We start from the raw sequence: 23546 nt of genomic DNA, 5'->3' as shown, positions 1-23546 counted from the left end.
TTTTGCCAGGTGTTGACACGTGTCCTGTTTGATGACTTTTCCGATGATTCTCGATTTTTTGTTTAGACACACGCTACGTGTAAAATTTAGGTAATACATGAGCGTTGAAAATTTGATTTATCGGTCAACATTTATTTACTAAAATTTCGATGTCTACAATTACGATATTAAAAATTAAAATAATAATTATTTGGTTTAATAAATAAATAAATAGAAAAATTAGGTTCACGTTCTTCTTTTTGCTACTCCATTAATTAAAATCTTATTTTTCTATTTTTTATCAAGGTCCTTGGGTATTAATAACATCATTAATTATTTGAATAATAAAATATTTTTGTTTTTAAATATATTCCTTTTGTTTATACCGTCAAGGATCCAGAAGAGTTTCCCTCCAACCAGGAGGCCAATCATAGCACGACACGTGTCGACATCAGAAGCCAATCACACGTGTCGACATCAGAAGCCAATCATAGCGCGACATGTGTCAACATCGGAAGCCAATCACAACACGACACGTGTCAACATCGGAAGCCAATCATTTTCCCACAATATTTCCTAATGTCATTTGTATTAAATCATTCACTAGTACTTACTAAAGGAGAGCTTGAACCTATGTACTTGTGTAAACCCTTCACAATTAATGAGAACTCCTTTACTCCGTAGACATAGCCAATCTGGGTGAACCACGTACATCTTGTGTTTACTTTCCTATCTCTATCGATTTACATACTTATCCACACTAGTGACCGGAGCAATTTAGCGAAGTCACAAACTTAACACTTTATGTTGTACCAAAGTCCTCACTGATTTTGTGTGGAAAACGACACGAAAATCTATGTCGGTTCTCTTTCAATTTTTTTCATCTCACCACCGTGAAACCTCACCACAGTATCCACCGTGGATTTGCAAAACCCACACAGAGACACAAACACAAAGCTCTCTCTCTCCATTCTTTGAGCTGGTTTTTCTTTCTGATATATTAGACACCCTCCTGGAAAATTTTAATCCCTGTTGGGTTGGTTTTGCACTACTTTAATTATTTTTTATTTTCTCGGAAAATGAGGGAAAGTGGAGGAAAAAAAGTGAAAGAGATACCCAAGTCACTGTTTTTCTTCCCCATACATTGTTTAATCTTACTTTTCAGTCTTGGGTTTTCAAGATTCCAGCTGAAAAACGAGGAAGCATGGATGGCAGCTTCCTTACTATCTTGGTGGCGGCTCTTCTTCAAGATTGGATCAATCTCTTTGCTCCTCTCCAATGGCAGCCATAGCTCGCGTCTCCAGAAGAGCCTTAACCTTATTCTTCAGCTCAGCCCAGCCATCCGCCTTCCACCGCACCTTCTCCGCCGAAGCAGCAAAAGCCGCGGCAACAACACCCTCGCCGAATCGGGTCAAGTGGGACTACAGAGACCAGAGAAGGATAATTTCACTCGGCCAGTGGCTCCCGAAGATCGTCCTCTCTCTCTCCCCCCACCTGACAACTCGATGATCTGAAGTTTCTGATTCCCACCAACTCGACTCCTCCGCTCTGCCATGGCGATCCAGTTCAAATTCAGAAGCTCCGTCAACTTTGAATCCTTCGCCATCGACGACCGTGCCTCCATCTCCGACCGCGATCTCACACTGACCAATCCACGACGCCGTAATTCTGTTGTTCTGCCGAAGAACTCTATCCAACGATGGCTTTCATGGCCGTTTTGGAGTTGGATCTTCGCGCGCTTTCCGTCGAAGCCCGCCGTCGCTACCCCACCGTCAAGAACGGCGCTGAGCACACAACTATCAAGCTTCGTAATTTGTCAAGTCCCAGTGAGATTACGCAGGATGAAGACATACTGCGAATCTTTTTTATGGCTTGTGAGGTTAAAACTGTGAAGCTGAGTGTTATCGGACTTTCGTGCTTACAAAAGCTAATATCTCATGACGATGTTACTCCGTCAGCCCTGAATCTTTCCACTAAAGGATCACGCAGAAATGGCTGACAAAAGTGTTCAACTTAAAACCCTGCAGACTGTGTTAATCATATTACAGTCACCTTTACATCCCGAGAATGAGTGAACAGGAGGATGATCTTCTGCACCGCTCACTCCGCTTTCCCCGATGATCGTCGCTTCCATGACGCTTCTTTCAGCCGACGGTCCTCTCAGTCCGTCCATCAAACTCAACTCCGAGCAACCTCCTAAGATCAAAGTTCCCACTACAGTACACCAAGGTTCCCCATCTCCACTTTCTGTTGGACTAGAAGATGCCCACCAATAATGAAACTTTCATCATGAAACTGCCTTTTCTGAAAAAGCCACGGGAAAACAATGAAAGAGATAAGATCCTTTTCTTATAATAATTCTATTATTATCCTCTTTTAGTATTGTCTGCCATCTGCCAAAAGAAAAAGCGAGGGAGGAAAAAACGAGGGCAGCGTGCGCATGTTATGGAGCAAAAGAGGCAGCAATCGAAGGGAATCATGAAATAGAGGAACAGGCTGAAAATAAGACATTTTTTAGGCTTATAGCTCTCAGTTTGCATTCCCATCTGAAGAAAGCGGATCCTCGTCCACATTCTGCTACCCATTTAATGCAGGGGGTATTCATTTTATAATGAGTGGAGCCTACACTGACTTTAGCAAATCAGGGAAGCAGTACAAGTGGCTATTGACCACCAACTTCTGAAAAAGGACGAAACTTTCACCATGAAGGAGAGTGCATGTTCCCTATGCCCATTTTCTGAAAAAGCCACGGGAACAGCAAGATAAGATTCTTTTTTCTTTATTATTTTTACTTTATCATTATTTTGATAATATCATTTTGTTTTATATCTGTGCGTATATTTTTTAGCATGAGGCCACATCATTTCTATCACACCTATATAGTGCGTTCCCGGTTTGATTTGCTTTACAATGTGCATATGCTTTACAAACGCTTATATGCAATCTTCCTGACAATTATTTTATTAATTAATATTTTATTGCATCTTTAATCATTCATGACTTCATTATTTAAAGTGGTAGGGTAAAACTTTATTATACAACATTTATTCATGACCTAGAATATTGTGACTTATACAACATGTGATCCATCACATGACTGAATAAATTATTTATTTATAGGAGGCATATGATATAATATTCTGCCTTAACAAACTTTGTCAATTTGATTTATTCATTATACAATCATACTTATACTGTCATTTATTGTCATAAATTATTGAGCAACTAGATCCACTGATCGACATTATTGCTGATTAAAGAAGCCTACCGACATTATTGCTGATCGACTTTCCTTTCTCCCTTTCTTTCTCTCTCTTTCTTCCGCTTCTCTTTTTTTTTATAGGAAATCTAATGAAAAATGATAGAAACTTTGAGTTTTAACGATAAAGATAAAATAAAGGGTAAAGTAAATAGTACCAGAATTAATTTTTTAGTATAAAAATATAGTTTTTCGTTAAAATATTTCTTTAAATTTTTTTTTCTTTTGTTCACTGTTGCTCGACAAAGAGAAAGAGTATATCTACTTTTATTATTATTATTATTATTATTATATTATATTATAGAGAAGGGGCAAAGAAGAAAATCTAATCATAGTTGCCCGACTGCCTTTTCTTCCTGCGGCCCGAAGTGGCTCTCTCTGTCTTTCTCTATTATTATTTCTCTCTCTTTGTTCCCATTTTTTCTTGGACTTGGATTGTCTGCCCTCCCATTTCGGTGCCCTCCTCGTGCCCTCCTGTGTGTATGGTCACGGTTAAGTCACGTCAACATTTTATATTACTATTTCTTTTTGTTTTATTATTTTTATAAAAAAAACAATATAAAATGTTGATGTGGCTTAACCGTGACCACACAAAACAGGAGGGCAAGGGGAGGGCACTGAAATAGGAGGGCAGACAATCCAAGTCATTTTTCCTTATCTCATCTGATTTCTTTTGCCCGAAAGTAGGTCTCTCCTTCTTTTTTTTTATTTATTATTTCGTGGCCTTTTCTTTCTTTTCCTTCCTTTCTCTTTCTCCCTCTCTTGTCCCTCACTTTGCCCGAAAGGGCTATATATATTATATTATATTATATTAAAAGAGAAAGAAAAGGCACTTTGCCCGACTGGGCTTTATATACGGAATTAAGATTCTCTCTTTTCCTCTTTTCATCATCTTCCATCATTTCCTTTCACATTATTTTATTTTATCTTTTTCTTGTTATAAAAAATTAATATAAGATGTTAATATAGCTTAACCATGACCATTCAAATAGGAAATGAAGGAAGAAGAGGGAAAAAAAGAAATGAGAGAATCCTACTCCTTATATATGTATATTATATATATATATATATATATATATATATATATATTATATGAAAAGAGGCAAAAAGAACAAGACAAAAAAAGAATAGTTGCCCAAGTTTGTTTCTCTCTTATCCCTCTTTTCCAGTTTGCCCGATTTCGGGCATTTTTCCATTTTATTATCTCTGCAACCAGCAAGGATGCTCCCATGTTTTTTGGTATCAACAAGAAGAAATACAAGCTAGACAACAAAATTCTTTCAAATGCTAGTTGCAATACCAATTGCCTTGCTCCCCTTGCCAAGTTTATCAACGACAGAAGGATTAAAGAGGTAGATGTGCCTTTTCCTTCAACATCATTCCTAGCAGCACTAAAGCCACCAAGGCCGTTGGAAAGTCAGGTTTGAAAAAGCTGCAACATAAGAACAGATCAAGGCTGCACTTTACAACCATTCATACAAGTTTCTCAATGGCTTTCCAAACCATGCATTATTCCCATTTGCTGTAAGAGAATACATGGCTTAGTGGCGAGGATATCTTCATGTGTGTCATCATGCTCAATGTCTCTGATGCCTGTTATATCATCAATCTTCCGGAAGAGCTCATTAGAGTTGTAAGTTTCACAAACTTTGCTCAAATTTGTAAAACTTGGGGGGCTTCTGTTTGCACCTAAAATGTATCCAATTTTACTCATTTAGGTTGTTCGGGAAAGAATATGGTATTTGGAGGATTATCTGGAAAAATATTTGGCTACAAGTGAGGTAGTTTTGACATTATAATATTGCTTTTCCTTTTTATTTGGGTGGTGGAGGTTTGCCAAGAGCTTTGTTTAATCAACAATTGCATGATTTCCCATTGCAAGTGGATTGAAACGACACAGACATTATGGCAGATGATACATGGAGGAAACAAGCCACCTTGCTTCTTTTAATTATTTGTTTATTGCAAGTGGTGGAGACATGTGCTAGAAGCATATGGTGGAAATGCAAGTTAGCCTTTTTAAATATTATTTCACATGCAAGCTGGCAAATGGAATGCATTCGGGCTGGATTGGTGTTCTCAGCAAGGAGGCTCTTTCAGATATCTATATAAAGGAGCAGAGGCACAAGGATTATGGACATTTAACCAATCAAACAAACAAACATACAAACTCTGCTCTCAAGCCAGATTTGCATCCAAAAGTTGTAATCAGCCCAGATCCCAGCTCTTTTAGCAATAGATTCCTTAGAAAAACTATCTTTTGTCTAGTTTATTAGCTCTGCTACTCATCCAGTAGTATTGATCTACTTTGTAGTTTATGTACAACTCATTTCAATTCATTTAGTTCACAAGCAATCTACAATACCAGTCATTTACTTTCTTCTGTCATTTACATTTCCAGCAACCCTATCATTTAGTTGTTGTTACATTTCTCCATATAAGTAAAGTTCTTATCTTTAAGGTAAAGAAAGAACCTTGATTTGAGCCACTCCCACTCAATGGCACAATCTCTTGGTCAGAAGTCAAACTCAGACACTACCTCAATCATTCAAAGCCCGTCTACTCGCAGTATCTAGTAGTGGCACGCCCGCACCTGCCAATTTAGGGAGCAAACATAAAAGAAAAGGGCAGGTGAGGATGAGGTGAAGAGATTTGAGGAGAATATCATCATCTCACTTTTTAAAGTCACAATTATGGGTGCATTTTTGCTTACCACCTTATTTATTACTTTTGGATGAGTTTAATTTGGATATTTGAGTCTTTATCCAATACACAGATCTCGATATTTAAACTCATCTTATGTTGATACATAGGGTGGCGAGCATCACCATCACTTAAAGCACTTACACTGTGATCCAATCCCCTCCCCCGAGCAAAAAAGGCTTCAGCGTATCCAAGTCCCCTGGGCTCCAAGGAAGCCTAGTTTTTCCCCCAGGCAGAAATTGACAAACCCAGCGCCTGGCTTATGTGATGCAATGCTAACATCGTAGTGACATTAGCAGAAATTAAAAAAATAATTAAAATACAAAAAATTATTAAAAATAAAAATACAAACAATTAAAAGAAACTAATTAAAAATACAATAAAATATAAAAATTGTATTTTTTTCCTACAAATACCGAACCATGTTCTTCCACCTTACATCACATTTCAATATTTTCAAATTCTTTCAACCAATCTTTTATTATTATCTGAAATTAAAAGTAAAATTCTTTTTTAGCATTTTATGAAAAAAAAATATATTTTAACGAATTGTCTAGGCTATTCAGTTTAGGGGTGAAGATGCACTTGGGCAGTTACTGTTCACTACAGACAATTATTTTTCAGTAAGGGGATTAAGTTGCCTATAGCCCAAAGGGGCCCTTACTACTTTGGAAATGCTTAGGGGTGGAGATGCATATTTCAATCATGAATCAATCCTATTATCTCACTCACCACAGGCAAGACAAGGCATAAAATTTGAAAACTTCTCATGAAAGCAAGTCTAAAATAGCTCAAAGTAATACTGTCAAAGTAGCCTCTCTCTGCCCATCCTATCTTGAATGGTTATCAACTTGAGAGACTCAAACGGTAATAAGCGCGGTTACGATTGACAGGATACAGGCACACGACACCTTGACCCGGAAGTCCAATACACCACCCATTTTCCGGAAAGTTTATACAACGAGAAAAGTCGTGGGTTATAACATTCAAACCTGGGATCTACGCCATTTGAAAGAATAGTCGAAAGGGCGATCCGGAAATCATCTAAAGGTGGCTCTGAAGTCTAACCCTAAGTACGACTACTTCTATCCCGAACCAAAATACTAAGTCAAGTATGTTATGCAACATTGTGTGTTAGCAATCCGAAGAGGGCATCCAGACTAGGAAACCCCCAAGAGGAATTTTATTCTAATAAAGTTCTGATACGCGGAAATGTTTTGGTCAAACCAATCAAGATAGTCCAATCGGAATTGCTCAGGTCCGACTCATAGGGTCTGACAAAAGAACTAAAAAAATGTTTCCAACCTACATGCCGACAACCAAGTCTCCAAAGAATTTTCGTTTAATATTCACTAGAAACAAATACATAATTTGGGCTAGGAAAGATCGTTTTTCTATGGCACCATGTTGCAAGTATTGAAGCCATTGGCCCAACAACTAGGGCAAGGCATAGAAGAATTAGCCCTTATTTACAAGTTGTTCTCAGGTACGACTCGAAACTCTTAATTCGATAAATGTGTTTAAATAAATATAGAGCAAAAATTTTCTCATGAGTTTAATGTTTAATTCCTGGTATCAGAGTAATGTCATGCTCCGGATATCACGATGAGAATACTTTATGAATGTTATAGGTTTGAGAAATAATGTTCCTACGAATCAACATTACTAGGGGGAATTGTTTAGCTCTATCCCGCCCACAAGCTTACTTGTATCCCACTCTGCCATTTATTTCTCCTTCAAAGTTCGTTTACTTAAAAGAGATTTATCAGATTAAGATTCTTCCATAGTCGAAGAAGGAACAAAAAGAAGTTTGTATTACGACAAAAAGACAAAGTTTAAACCACGGAAAGGACAACCCCCATCCTAACCAACAAATCCTAAGAATGGCCTCATTTTCTTTTCCCTTCACAACAGTTGAAGATTCTCGAGGCGCAATATCTACTTCTAGATGTCCTCTAAATTCCTATCTTAAAATTGGCTCTCTTCCCATGATATAAATACACTCATCTAGGGTTCATCTATGGTAACACAATCTGAACACTTAAATTCTCTTGCCCTTTATTTGAGTCTAAAACTATGCACTAACTTGACTTTCGGAGAGCCTTTGGCCAGCACACCCCCCAACCCGGCCTCAGGTTTGCTCACGGTTGTCTACTATTTTGTAAGTTGCTCGAGATTGTTCACAACTACCACTCACAGCGGTGCACGAATTTGGTTTCAACCTTTCACACCATATTTTATACGCAATGTTCAACACAAATTTAGGCCATTAGATTATCCCAGTTGAGATGCAATGGCAATTAATTTTCTTTACGTTTTTAAACAAATATACATTAGAAACTAAAATGTGAATTTTTTTCAATTATCTCCCTTAAATAATTAATTTTGTTTTGGCTCTCTATCCTACTCCCTTTGCCTTCCCTTTTCACATCCTCTCTCTCGATCCTCGTATGCTTTTCTATTCAGAAAAGTTTCTTCAGATTGATGTTCATATATTCTGCTGAATTGCATTTGTTTGTACCATACTTGACCAATCCCGAAACTATCGAGCATCGGTCAACGTTATACCGTCAAGGACCCAGAAGAGTTTCCTTCCAACCAGGAGGCCAATCACAGCGCGACACGTGTCAACATCGGAAACTAATCACAACATGACACGTGTCAATGTCAAAACAAAGCTAGAAACTCTTTTCTATAAAATGAGATCATTCTCCCACAATATTTCCTAATGTCATTTGTACTAAATCATTCATTAGTACTCACTAAAGGAGAGCTTGAACCTATGTACTTGTGTAAATCCTTCACAATTAATGAGAATTCCTCTACTCCGTGGACGTAGCCAATCTGGGTGAACCACGTACATCTTGTGTTTGCTTTCCTGTCTCTATCCATTTACATACTTATCCACACTAGTGACCGAAGCAATCTAGAGAAGGTCACAAACTTAACACTTTCTGTTGTACCAAAATCCTCACTGATTTTGTGCATTAACATTTGGCGCCGTCTGTGGGAACGACACTTATTCCCACTCTTTTCAAATTTGTTAAGCTGGTTTCCACCATTCGTACACTCTCTTTTGACCAGGCATCCCTTTCCAACATGGGGAGCAAAGGAAGCCATAACACACAAAATGACACCCCTCTTGCACCTGGTGCGAAGCAACGAAAGAAGAAACAAAAGAAGTTTGTTATTCAAGCTAAAGTAGATGAGCTGGAGGCTCAGAACAACAAGATAGCAATGAAGAATGAGATCTTTCAAGAGCAGTATGCGAAGGTCTTCGAGATGCTCCAAAAGGCTAAATATACTAAAACACACGAGCTCATCACCCATGTGGAAGTCAACCATTAACTGGGAGCCCCCTAACACGGAGGGTCATTTGCCCTCGACATGGGTATTCCTGTTGAGGAGCGAGCTACTCATCGAAATGGCGACCAACATAAAACTTCTCTCAACCCAGCTGCTTCGACTCGAAGCAGAATGAGTGGAGGAAGGCACATCCTTACAGAAGGAGTGGAAGGATCAAAAGTCATCTTTCGTGACTGTCGAGACTTCCTAAAGCAACGTCGAGACAATCTCATCCATGTAAGCTCGAAGATCAATGACCCAAAGGTCTCTGAAAGACTTGGTCCCCTCCCATGTCCCAGGTCGGCTACCAATTTAGGGAAGGGGCAACAAGTCCCAGAGAAACACTAAGGTATAGGGGACTCAGAGATGTTCCGACAAACATACCTTGAAAGTCAGTACAGCGAATCCAGGGAAAAATCACATGCTCTTGATCAAACCCTCCTACTTCCAAGAGGAGATGGAGATTTACGAAAAAAAGCTCCAATGGTACATGACTCCACTCAGGACCCTCTTGTCCTATAACTTCTTAAGGAAGTAAACAAGTTGAAGGCTGAACGATAAGCTGAGATACCTGATTGGAACCAACCTAGGCCTGGCCCTCTTACAAGGAAGATCCTCGACACCTCCTCCAAGCAAAGACAAAGCAGAAGCTTGGCTTGCAACTCTATACTGGAAATGAGGACCCGATTGAACACCTTAACCTCTTTGAGTCCACCATGGCATACCAGATGCACACCGACGAAGAGCGATATTTTCTCTTCCTCTCTACCCTCTCTTGCGGAGGTCTAAACTGGTATTTCCATCTTCCACCTGAGACGGTAGACTCATTTGAGGAATTGAGGAAACTGTTTGTTTCTTAACACATTTTCCAGATCGATCGCTTGCACTCTACGGATGACTTGTACACTATTCGCCAAAAGCCAGACAAGTCATTACGTATGTATGATGGCCGTTTCAGCCCTAAGTATTCTTGTTGTGCCGAGGCAGACGACAAGACTGCCCTCAAAGCCTTCACAGCAGGCCTACATGACTGTTTCTTTAAGAACATGATCAATGCCAACACTTGGAAGACTTACTCTAAGGTGATGGCGCATGCTTATTACCATGCATCTGCCGAGGCAAGGACATACCAAGAGAAACCCCCAACAACCATCCCCTATCAGCAAGTGGGGAGTGGAAGCTAGACCTACCCAAATGAGAAGACCTCAACCTTCCAAACGGTAGCGGTACCTCTCCCTGCCTTACTTAATACTTTGACAAGTCAACAGACATATCAATCTCAGGGCAAAAGGAAAGTTTTCCATCCTCACCAATCTCATTTTAGTAAAAAGAGTAAGGGACACTACCGCGATAACCAAGGGTATCACCACGATAATCCCCGACCCCAGGCAGTCAATACAATGGGTCAAGCACGTGTCAGGACAGGCCCTACCCTGAGGTATGAGGCATACACACCTTTGAATGCCACATGCGTGACCATTTACCCCAGCATAGCACACCTGATACCAAAGCCAAGGCACCTGGATTACAAGTCCACGAAGAACACGGGCATGTTTTGCTGCTACCACGAGCATAACGGCCATGACGGCGAGAAGTGTATCACCTTTCGGGATCATATTGAAGCTTTAGCACATGAAGGAAAAATTGATCAATTCCTCATTCACCCTCCAAGGGGTAACCGTAACCAACGCCAGATGAATGTGATATATTCCATAAGTGGTGGCACACCCATATCTAAATCTTCCAACAAGGCCATGAAAAATAGTGAACGAGCTTTAAGGTCTGGCCACCAAATGTTTCACGAGGAATACATCAGGAGAGGCAAGTATCAAAAGCCTAACTAGGATCCAATATGTTTCTACCCTGAGGAAGAATGAGGTATCATCTACCCTCACAACGACCCACTGATCGTGGAAGCTCACATAGCCAACTTTGAAGTACGATGAATCCTGGTAGACACGGGGGCTTTGGTCAATATCATGTTTGCTGAAGCTTTCAAGGCACTTAATGTAGGTGAACACTTGCTCGATCGCTCGATTTCTCCTCTGATAAGCTTCTCCGGTGATATTGTGTAACCTTTAGGGAGCATACATTTACCTTTCACCATTGGTACATGCCCTTACACAGTTACCATTACCACTAACTTCCTGGTGGTTGATTGCCCAACGGCATACAATTTCATCTTCAGACGCACATGCATCAATGATCTCAAGGCCATGGTATCCACACATATGTTGTTGATGAAATTTCCAACCCTCTATGGCAATGGTTACATCAGAGGAAACCAACTTAGTGCACAATCATGTTACAACACTTCGGTCAAGCAACAACACATGCATGTGCCCAAGGAAACCTTTTCTATACATGACCAAGTCATAAAGACCAGCCCAGACGAAGCCAACTTGGATCTTCACGGTGGCAACAGTCAACCCGACGATCCTCGAGATGACTCTTTCACCCAACAAGCACAACCCGCTGAAGAGTTAGAGAAGGTCTCTATCTCAAAAGATTATCTGGATCGCATGGTGAAGATTGGCACCACTTTGTCACCACCCATTCGGTTGGCATTAATTTCTTTTTTGCAAGAGAACACTGAGGTCTTCGTCTGGTCATACGAGGACATACTAGGCATCTCTCCTGATATCATCTGTCATCGCTTAAGTAATGACCCTAAGACCAAGCCAGTGAGACAGAAGCGAAGATCTTATGACGCGGAACAGTACGAGGCAATGAAGGTAGAAGTTGAAAAACTCAAAGGCATAGGCTTCGTCCACGAAGTCAATTATCCAACGTGGGTAGCCAATGTTGTCCTTGTTAAAAAGAATCCAACCAAGGAAAGTCTTATGCTCCAAAAGGTCTTGTGGAGAATGTGTGTCGATTACACCGACCTAAACAAAGGATGCCCGAATGATAGCTTTCATCTTCCTCTCATAGACAGACTTATAGACTCTGCGGCAGAGTGTGAACTTCTGAGCTTTATGGATGCTTACTCAGGATACAACCAAATCCTCATGAACCCTTTGAACCAAGAACACACAGCCTTCACTACTGACAGGGGACTATATTGCTATAAAGTCATGCCCTTCGGCCTAAAGAATGCAGGAGCGACTTATCAGAGACTGGTCAATTCAATGTTCGTCGAACAGATTGGGAAGAGCATGGAAGTTTACATTGATGATATGATAGTCAAGAGCAAACATGCTGACCAAAACATCACCAACCTATCTGAAACTTTCCCCATTCTGAAGAGTTAACGAATAAAATTGAACCCCAACAAATGTGCCTTCGGTGTAGGCTCTGGCAAGTTCTTAGGTTTCATGATAAACCAACGAGGCATTGAGGCTAATCTCGAGAAGCTCAAAGCAATCCTCGACATGAAGGAACCGGTAACTTCAAAAGACATCCAGAGCCTTACTGGCAAGATGGCAGCCTTAACTAGGTTCATCTCTAAGGCCATAAACAGATGTGCTCATTTTTTCAAAGCACTTAAGGGAAGTAAGAAGTACATTACATGGACTGATGAATATGCCGAGGCATTCAAGAACCTCAAAGACTACATGAATAACGCCCATCTGCTCTCCAAACCTGAGGTTGGTGACACTCTCATTATCTATCTGTCGGTATCAGCTTCAGCAGTAAATTTCGTTCTCATTCGAAATAATGGTAATGTCGAACGGCCTGTCTACTATGCTAGTAAGGCCTTACAAGATGCGGAGACACGATACTCCAACATTGAGAAATTGGTTCTAGCATTGGTCATGTATGCTCGAAAACTTCTCTTACTTCCAAGCACACTTCATCATCGTGCTTACCAATCATCCTCTTGGACAGATACTCCAAAGTCCTGACACTTCGGGGTGAATAATCAAATGAGCGATAGCATTAGGTGAGTTTGACATCTCCTACCAACAAAAGCCAGCTGAGAAGGGCCAAGCAGTGGCAGACTTCATCGCCGACTTCACATATCATGTTGACATTGTTTCTACACCTAAAGAAGTGGTTTCATTACTCTCGGAAGCTCAGAAACTAAAAGCAACAGCCCCAGCATGGAGTCTATATATTGATGGCTCGTCTAACCAACAAAGTTATGGAGCAGGACTAGTCCTTACGACTTTTGACAAAGTGGCGATGGAGTATGCTCTTCATTTCAAATTCAAGGCGTCGAACAATGATGCCGAATATGAAGCCTTCATCACATGCTTACGTTTGGCCAAACACCTTAGGGTTAAACGAATTGATATCTTCAGTGACGCCTAATTAGTGGAACCAGGTCACCAACAACTTTGATGCTAAGGATAGCTCCATGGCAGCATATATGGCACAAACATAATTGTTGCTTAAGCATTTCCACTACTAGATCACCCAAATTCCTCGCACGGCAAACAGTCATGCAAATGCTTTGGCTTGCCTCACCTCAGCGGTAGAAGACAAGATTGGGAGAAAAATTCAGGTCGAATTGTTAGCAGCACCAAGCAACATGGCTACGAAAGTGTGCAACTTACAACAGGAGGATAGTTGGATTACCTCGATTTATAGATTCCTTGCTTATGGCACCCTTCCAAATGACAAAGTCCAAGCTAAGCAGAATCGATACAAAGCTACCCGTTACTTGATCATTAATGACCAACTCTACAAGCGGGGTTTTAACCTACCATACCTAAGATGTCTTACTCCCGTAGAGACGGAAACTGTCATTCGGGAAATACATGAAAGAGTCTGCGGAGATCATGTTGGATCTCGATCCCTAGCACACAAGGCTTTTCGCCAAAGATATTACTGGCCAACACTCCACCAATATGCCATAAGAATATCTCGCTTATGTGATAAGTGTCAACGCTACGCAACTATTACTCATTCCCCTCCCGAGCCCTCACTCCTATGATTAGCCTTTGGCCCTTCGCCCAATGGGGGCTTGATTTGATCGGCCCAATGCCTGCAGGGAAGGGCAAGGTCCGCTATGCAATCATTGCAGTTGGCTACTTCATAAAGTGGGCCGAAGTAGAACCCTTGGCAACCATTACTGAGGCAAAAAATAGAAGACTTCATATGGAAGAACATCCTTTGCAGATTCGGCATTCCCAATGCGATAATTACTGATAACGAGCAATAGTTCGACAACAATAAGTTCAGGATGTTTTGCTCTAAGTTCAACATCAACTTATATTTTACCTCCCCAGCTCATCCCCAATCTAATGGACAAGTCGAAGCCATCAACAAAATAATCAAGCGAACTTTGAAAACCAGCTTGGACAAGGCTAAAGGTTGTTGGCCAGAATTTGTACCCCAAGTTATTTGGTCATACTGTACTTCGTATCGGACGTCAACAAGAGAAACCCCATTCTCACTTGCCTTTGGTACGGAGGTAGTTGTCCCAGTTCAACTTGAACAAGCATCGTTCCGAGTCCAGAACTACGTGCAAAGTGAAAATGACAAACAATTTACCCTCAACTTAGATCTATTCGAGGAACACAGAAACCAGGCTCACTTGAGGAATGTCACCTATAAGCAGCGCATCTCCAACTACTATGACTGGGTATTGAAAAAAAGATTACTCTGCGACAGAGTCCCGAGTGAATGAACACTTAGTCTAAACTGGGATGGACCGTTTGAAGTTGTTGGCATCAGTCCCCCTATCTCCTACAAGCTTAAAAGCTCCAATGGCAAGACTTTTGGCCATCCATGGAACGCTGATCACTTGAAGTACTATTACAAGTAAACTCACATTGTACAAGTGTTAAGCTTCAGCCGTTCGGCATCCTAGACAACTCTGTCCTAATCCTTTTACATTCCTAGCAATGAAACACTAGGGTTCAAAGCTTCAACATAAATGCTTCCAACATGAAACTAAGTCTAAGTATATGTCAACAAGACTGTACAAATAAACGAACAGCTTCAAAGTATATTCGTTTAATCATACATTCCAACACATTCATACATAAGCCAACTGTGCTTCGAAAGGTTTCAACATACTTTGTGTCATTCGACACTTGCTACAATGTGCCTCGACACCTTTCCCTTATTCTCACCAACCAGGTGATGAAATGTGAAGAAGGAACTCATATTCATGCCACTAACCAGGTGATGAAATGTACAACCAGTACTTTCCTTCATGCCACCAACTAGGTGATGAAATGTACAACCCGTACTCTAATATCATTTGGCAACTTACCACTCATGCCACCAACTAGGTGAAAAAGGAACTCATCTTCATGCCACCAACCAGGTGATGAAATATACAACCTGTACTCTAATATCATTTGGCAACTTGCCATTCATGCCACCAACTAGGTGAAGAAGGAACTCATCTTCGTGCCACCAACCAGATGATGAAATGTGATGAAAGGTGATGAAGGAACTCACCTTCGTACCACCAACCAAGTGATGAAAGCAACTCACTATTCATTCCACTTACCAGAAGACGAGTGGTACAACTTGTACATGTGAACTCCTAACATTCACAAATAATCAAAACCCCTCAAGCTTGACAACTCAACTAGGGGAGCACTTATGCCCAACAAGAGTTATAGTCACCAACAAAGTCTTATTGCAAGCCAACAACAACTTCAGTGCATGGCATACGAAGATCAAGCTATTCAGCCCTCTTGCATCTGCTTCAAACATTTCTCCTCTGTAACAATGCAAACACTACAATTCGTAGAAAACTTCACACACTCTTGATCAAGATAGTGTGAAGTAAAACCAATTTATGATGCCAATAAGAGCTTCATCAAAGGAGTTCAACCACAATTCTCGAAAGCTTCACACACTCTTTATCAAGATAGTGTGAAACAAAACTAATTTATGGTGCCAACAAGAGCTTCATCAATGGAGGGCCACCACAATTCTCAAAAGCTTCACACACTTTTGATCAAGACAGTGTGAAACAAAACCAACTTATGGTGCCAATAAGAGTTTCATCAAAGGAGTTCAACCACAATTCTCAAAAGCTTCACACACTCTTGATCAAGACAGTGTGAAGCAAAACCAATTTATGGTGCCAACAAGAGCTTCATCAAAGGAATTCAACCACAATTCTCAAAAGCTTCACACATTCTTAATCAAGACAGTGTGAAGCAAAACCAATTTATGGTGCCAACAAGAGCTTTATCAATTGAGGGCAACCACAATTCTCAAAAGCTTCACACACTCTTGATCAAGACAGTGTGAAGCAAAATCAATTTATGGTGCCAACAAGAGCTTTATCAAATGAGTTCAACCACAATTCTCAAAAGCTTCACAGACTCTTGATCAAGACAGTGTGAAGCAAAACCAATTTATGGTGCCAATAAGAGCTTCATCAATGGAGGGCAACCACAATTCTTAGAAACTTCACACACTATTTATCAAGACAGTGTGAAGCAAAACCAATTTATAGTGCCAACAAGAGATTTATCAAAGAAGTTCAACCACGATTCTCAAAAGCTTTTGTGTGAAGTAAAATCAATTTATGATGCCAACAAAAGCTTCATCAATGAAGGACAACTACAACTCATAAAAGCTTCACACACTTTTAATCAAAATTATTCGAAGCAAATTCAATTTATCTGGTTCATCCAAACCTTCTACTACTACAAGGTGTGACTTGTATCACAATTTCTTGCTCAACAGTGTGGAAGCAAAATTTGTATATGTTGTCTATTCCACATTTTCAAATTTCTAGTTTCCCAAAAAAAAAAGGAAATTGGGAAATTCAAGCCCAGTTCATCAATGGAGGACAACTACAAATTCTCAAAAGCTTCACACTATCTTGATCAAGATAGTATGAAGCAAAATCAATTCATGGTACCCAACAAAACTTCACCACAAAAGTTTCACCAACAAATGGATGGTAACTACAAATTCTCAAAAGCTTCACACTATCTTGATCAATAGTGTGAAACAAAATCAATTCATGTACCAACAAAACTTCACCACAAAATCTTCACCAACAAAAGCTTTAACAAATGGAGGGCAACTACAATTTCTAAAAAGCTTCACACTATCTTGATCAAGATAATGTGAAGCAAAATCAATTCATGGTACCCAACAAAAGCTTCAACTCCAAAGCTTCACCTACAAAAGCTTCAACTCCAAAGCTTCAACCACAAAGCTTTAACTCCAAAGCTTCACCTACAAAAGCTTCAACACAAAAACTTCACCTACAAAAGCTTCACCCACAAAAACTTCACCGTACAAAAGCTTCAACAAATGGAGGGTAACTACAAATTCTCAAAAGCTTCACACTATCTTGATCAAGATAATGTGAAGTAAAATCAATTCATGGTACCCAACAAAAGCTTCATCTCCAAAGCTTCACCTACAAAAACTTCAACTCCAAAGCTTCACCTACAAAAGCTTCAACACAAAAGCTTCACCCACAAAAACTTCACCGTATAAAAACTTCACCGTACAAAAGCTTCACCAACAAAAGCTTCAACAAATGGAGGGTAACTACAAATTCTCAAAAGCTTCACACTATCTTAATCAAGATAGTGTGAAGCAAAATCAATTCATGGTACCCAACAAAGCTTCACCTACAAAGCTTCACCAACAAAAGTTTTAACAAATGGAGGGCAACTACAAATTCTAAAAAGCTTCACACTATCTTGATCAAGATAGTGTAAAGCAAAATCAATTAATGGTACCCAACAAAAGCTTCAACTCCAAAGCTTCACCTACAAAAACTTCAACTCCAAAGATTCACCTACAAAAGCTTCAACACAAAAGTTTCACTCACAAAAGCTTCAACCACAAAAACTTCACCCTACAAAAACTTCATCCACAAAAGCTTCACCCTACAAAAACTTCACCCACAAAAACTTCACCTACAAAGTTTCAACACAAAAACTTCACCTACAAAAGCTTCACACACTCTTGATCAAGATAGTGTGAAGCAAAATCAATTCATGGTATCCAACAAAACTTCAACCTCAAAGATTTACCTATAAAGCTTCAACACCAATGCTTCACTAAGCTTAATATATATATATATATATATATATATATATATATATATATATATATATATATATATATATATATATATATATATATTCGGAAATTTGAAATTTCAAAAAAAAAAAAATTGCCTAGGCCTCCTCTTCTTTGAACCTAACAACTTTCATAACAAATATATATGAATGATGAGTTATGGGCTACCACTTAGAAAGGAAATGCCTCATTCGTCAACTCACTCGACCGAAGACTTGGGGGACTCCTACCATATGCTATTGCACCTTGATACTCGGAAGTCTCACGACCACTCAGTGACTTGGATTTTTCAAGTCTCCAACCAAGAAGTTTTCCTCACTTGGGAAATTAAGGGAACACTACCTCAACCTACATGCTTCACTCACAAAGCTTCAACATACAAACTTCAACAAAAGAAAAAATTCAAAGAACTTAGTGAAGAAGGCTTTGGTGTATTTAACACAATACATTGAAATGAAGCAAAGCTTATTTATGGATATTTCCGATAAGTTACAAATATGTACATATACATGAGTCAAAATAAACAAACAAGAGGGAGCTTTCACAAATGCTACTTAGGAGAAGTCTCAACAGTCGGTAGAGCCCCAGAAAGAGTAAACACTAAAGGGTGATCATTCAGAGCCTCAGTACTGAACAGAACCCCAGAAGGAGGAGGCATCGGAGATTGATCATTTGGAGCTTTATTACGCGGTACAGCCCTAGAAGACAAGGGCAATAAATGTCTTCGGAACAAACCCATAAACATCTGATGATCAAGTAAAATCTGACCATCAGATTCCTGCATCTGGTCAAGCTTCATTTTCATGTTTGTAGCATAGTCATGTGTGAGCCTGTGCAACTGTTTATTCTCATGCTTGAGCCCTCTAATCTCTTGTTTGAGACTTATCACTTCAGCCGCCAATGATTTAACTTGGTGGGTTCGAGCAAATAGGCGTTGGGTCATATTAAACACAGAACATGCATACTGAACACTGAGAGCTAGAGAATCCTTAACAGTCAACTCATCAGACCGTTTGGAAAGTAGTCTGTTATCTTTGGAAGTGAAAAGGTTCTTGGCCACCATCGCAGCAGTCATATCATTCTTCATCACAGATTCCCAACGATAAGAGGACCAGTAAGGGATAAGAAGGATGGACGTCATATGTTGTCTTGAGGAGGCATGACTGTCTCTTCACTAAAGTTTAAGTCAAAACGACGGTCGGATGGGTCAGAAATTTTCAAAAATGATGAAGGAGAAATGAGGTCCAATAAATCTCTGAAGTACGAAAATAAAGGGAAAATTCCTACAAACAATAACTCTCTGAACGTACTTCTTACACACAATTGGTGCCCTTATAAAAGAAAGGGCAGCAGGGCCGTTTGTTCAAAAATCGAAGAGGCATCACTCTCCGGATTTCGAGAAGCAGATTTTCCTAAGTAAAATATGTCAACAATCCCCACACGCAACATCAGCTCCTCGGGTACCACAGATAACTTTGCCAAAGATCTCTGACAAAGTTTAGACACATAAATTTTGAAGTCCAGCTACCCTACCATTACCCATAAGGGTAAAGGAACAACACCATTGTTTGATAACTGGAAAGACCTTGTGTGTGTCAGCCTCCGTGCTCTATGGTAAGGCATACTGGCAAAAATGTCCAATCTTTACTCACATCGAGAAAACACTCCCAACATGATTACTTGCTCAAAAATTGAAGAGGCACCGCTCCCCGAATCTCGAGAGCCAAACTCCTACCAAGATGGTTTTCTCAAAAATCGAAGAAGCACCACTATCCGACTCTCGAGAGCCAGACTCCCAACAGGATTGCTTTCTCAAAAATCGAAGAGGCACCGCTCTCCAAATCTTGACAGCCAGAATCCCAACACGATTGCTTTCTCAAAAATCGAAGAGGCACCATTCTCCGAATCTCGAGAGCCAGATCCTCAACAGGATTACTTGTTCGAAAACCAAAGAGGCACCGTTCTCCTAACTTTGAGAGCCAGATTTCCTTGGATAAAACTTATCTGCAATTTTCACACGCAACATCAGCTTTCCAGATAACACGGACCACTTTTTCAAAGTGCTCTGACAAAGTTAAAACACGTGAATGTTGCAGCTCCCACTACATTGTTATGACCGAGAAGGATAAAGGAACATCGTTACTACTCGCTATTGGGATAATTCCTATATATGTTGACCTTCATCCTCCACAGCCAGGCAAACCTGCAAATAAAAAAAATGCTCAACTTTTCTTCACATCCGAAAGGGCACTCTCAACAGAGTCTCTCGAAATACTAAGCTTATTTTCCCCCCGATAATATCTCCACAAACAAGCCACACCAGAGCAAGATTATCTCATATAATCAGGGTTAAAAGCAAGAGTATCACATATCATGCTTTTTCCCTGTCTTTTCCTTTGGCCTTGTTCTTACCTGCATGATATGTGATACTCTTGCTTCCAGTCCGGAACTGACTACCAGATAAGTAATCAGGCAAGAGAGCAATCAGTCAGTACTTGGAATCAAGCTTCCAGTCCGGAACTGACTACCAGAAACTCCTTGCCTGATTACTTATCTGGCATTGCTCTCGAGTACTCATCTTCAACATCTTATGCTTCCAGAAAAGATACCACATCTACCTGAGGAACAGATAGGGCAAGTGAGAATGATATAAGGAAGCATGTGGAGACAAGCGCAACAAAACACGTGCCGATACATCCACTACTTTGTCAACAACAAAAGTATCTCATATCATCAGGGTCGAACGTACTCTAGATTTGATGGACTTATTTTGACCCTCAAATTCTTGAATCGGCCTTATACTCTGGAGGAAACCAGAAAACCCTCCAGCCCAGTTCAAGAATAAGCATGTGGAAAGTTATTTCTTCAAAAGCAAAAGTATCTCATATCATCTCTTCTCTTTTTTCTTCTCTTTATCCTTCTTGCTGCCTGCAAGATAGGGAAAATGAGAACAATCAGCTGGAACTCGAAATCAAACTTCTGATCTGGGACTGATTGCTTGGAACTCTGATTGCTTACCTTGTCACATCTTTCGGCAAATCTCCTAGCTCGGCGACTTAGGGGACTCCTACTACATGGTTTGTATCCCACTTGACCAAGCCTGAAACTACAAGTAAGCTTCAAGTCAAATTGATACATTACCTTGTGCATCTCTACCAGTTAAAGATAGCACCCCTGGATAGAGGAAAAGTACTTCTAAAGAAAATGCCACATCTACCTATGAGACAAATAAGGCAAGTGAAGACGATACCACACTTCGGTACTTAGAAGTTTCGTGATTACTCAGCGGCTTGGATCTTGCAAGTCCCCAACCGAGGAGCTTCCCTCACTCGAGAACTTAGGGGAGCATTGTTTGTACTATACTTGACCAATCTCGAAACTACCGAGTACCGGTCAACGTTATACCGTCAAGGATCCAGAAGAGTTTCCCTCCAACCAGGAGGCCAATCACAATGCGACACGTGTCGACATCAGAAGCCAATCATAGCACGACACGTGTTAACATCGAAAGCCAATCACAACACGACACGTGTCAATGTTAGAACAAAGCTAGAAACTCTCTTCTATAAAAGGAGTTCATTCTCCCACAATATTTCTTAATATCATTTGTACTAAATCATTCACTAGTACTCACTAAATGAGAGCTTGAACCTATGTACTTGTGTAAACCCTTCACAATTAATGAGAATTCCTCTACTCCGTGGACGTAGCCAATCTGGGTGAACCACGTACATCTTGTGTTTGCTTTCCTGTCTCTATCCATTTACATACTTATCCACACTAGTGACCGAAGCAATCTAGCAAATGTCACAAACTTGACACTTTCTGTTGTACCAAAATCCTCACTGATTTTTTACATCAACAACATTAATCTTAAATTGAGAAAAACACATTACTTAGATACTATATAGTCTTATTGTAAGCTTTTAATTTTTCCTTTTCGTTCTCTTATTATTTTTTGGACGAAAAATATCTTTATAAAATTGCATTGTGGTCCGAAGTTCTTCTGTAAAGATTGTGGTTTTAGTTAACTTTTTGGATGACCGGTTGAAACTTGTCGCATATCTAACCACGTCAAAAGTAGGTGTGACTCATGTCACATATTTAAAGTAAAAATATTAAACCAGCTGCCTTGTTCAGGTTTCCTTATGATTACGTTATTTTGTTTCAAAGATGATATTCTTAGAATATATCACTTTTGTATAGAATCTACATGTATTGGTAGAAGCTACTCATATTAAAAAAAGTAAACAGTCCATTTGCCCACTAAACTTTCACCAAACTTTTAATTTCCCTCCTGAACTTTTCGATTAGAAAATTAAGGACTCAAACTAAATTTTTTAGCCAATTTGCCCCCTACCGTTAGTTTTTCAAACATTTCATCCATATTTCTGTTAAGTGAGACAATGTACACAACATGTGATGGTAGTTAAATCATTTCACTTTTAAAAATGATTAAAAAACTGAAAATAATTTTTTTTTTTTTAATTCTCTCTATTTTTTCCCTCTAATTCCTATCCTCAATTTTATTTTTCACTCATTCCTATGCATGCGAAACGACATACGGTGTTATTGTCTTCAAAAATATCTAAGTTAGTCTTTTTCTTGAAGCATGTACTACCATTTTTATTTTCTCTAACAACTTAATAATTTGACAAATGCTCATGGTGTTAAATGTGCAAGAATGCAGTTGAAATATTCATCATTTGATTCTAGGTTGAGTTGTGTACTTTCTTCTCTTTTATAGTAATTAATTTATTATTTGAAAACATTGTACTTTAAGGAGGCAAACAAAGCTTTGTCGTGGGTATGATATGCTTTTTTTTTTTTTTTTTTTGTGATTTGGTTGGATACTATTGCTAGAAAATTGGAGGAATAGTTAGGATTAGTGCAGTTAGCAGATCTTTGGAGTTTTGATGCTAGTGATTGGAGTAGTTTTTTTCTTTGACTTGTTGTAGTTTTTACTAGACGGCGGACATGTTAACTATTAGAAACTATTTTTATAACTCTTCTAACTCTTCTACTAGTAAAGTCTTAATGTCTCTAAAATGAAGCACAACACGTAACATGCTTATATTAATGCAATGCTTTGGAGACAATAACACAATGAACATTTGTCAAATTATTAATTTGTTAAAGAAAATAAAAATGGCAGTACATGCTTCAAGAAAAAGACTAACTTAGATACTTTTGAAGACAATAACACCATATGTCATTTCTCATGCATATGAATGAGTGAAAAATAAAATTGAAGATAGGAATTAGAGGGAAAAAATAGAGGGAAAGTTTT

General features: G+C 39.4%; 1 protein-coding gene across 1 annotated transcript in view; it reads left to right on the top strand.

The window, feature by feature from the left end:
* LOC126616925 (protein ACCELERATED CELL DEATH 6-like) overlaps positions 1-23546 on the top strand; it is a 99438-nt gene that overhangs the window by 55457 nt on the left and 20435 nt on the right. The window lies entirely within an intron of this gene.

Source organism: Malus sylvestris, chromosome 3 (assembly GCF_916048215.2).
Source record: "Malus sylvestris chromosome 3, drMalSylv7.2, whole genome shotgun sequence".
In the NCBI taxonomy this organism is placed as follows: Eukaryota; Viridiplantae; Streptophyta; class Magnoliopsida; order Rosales; family Rosaceae; genus Malus; species Malus sylvestris.
The sequence above is the reverse complement of the archived record's forward strand: the minus strand, read 5'-3'. Positions and strand labels throughout refer to the sequence as shown.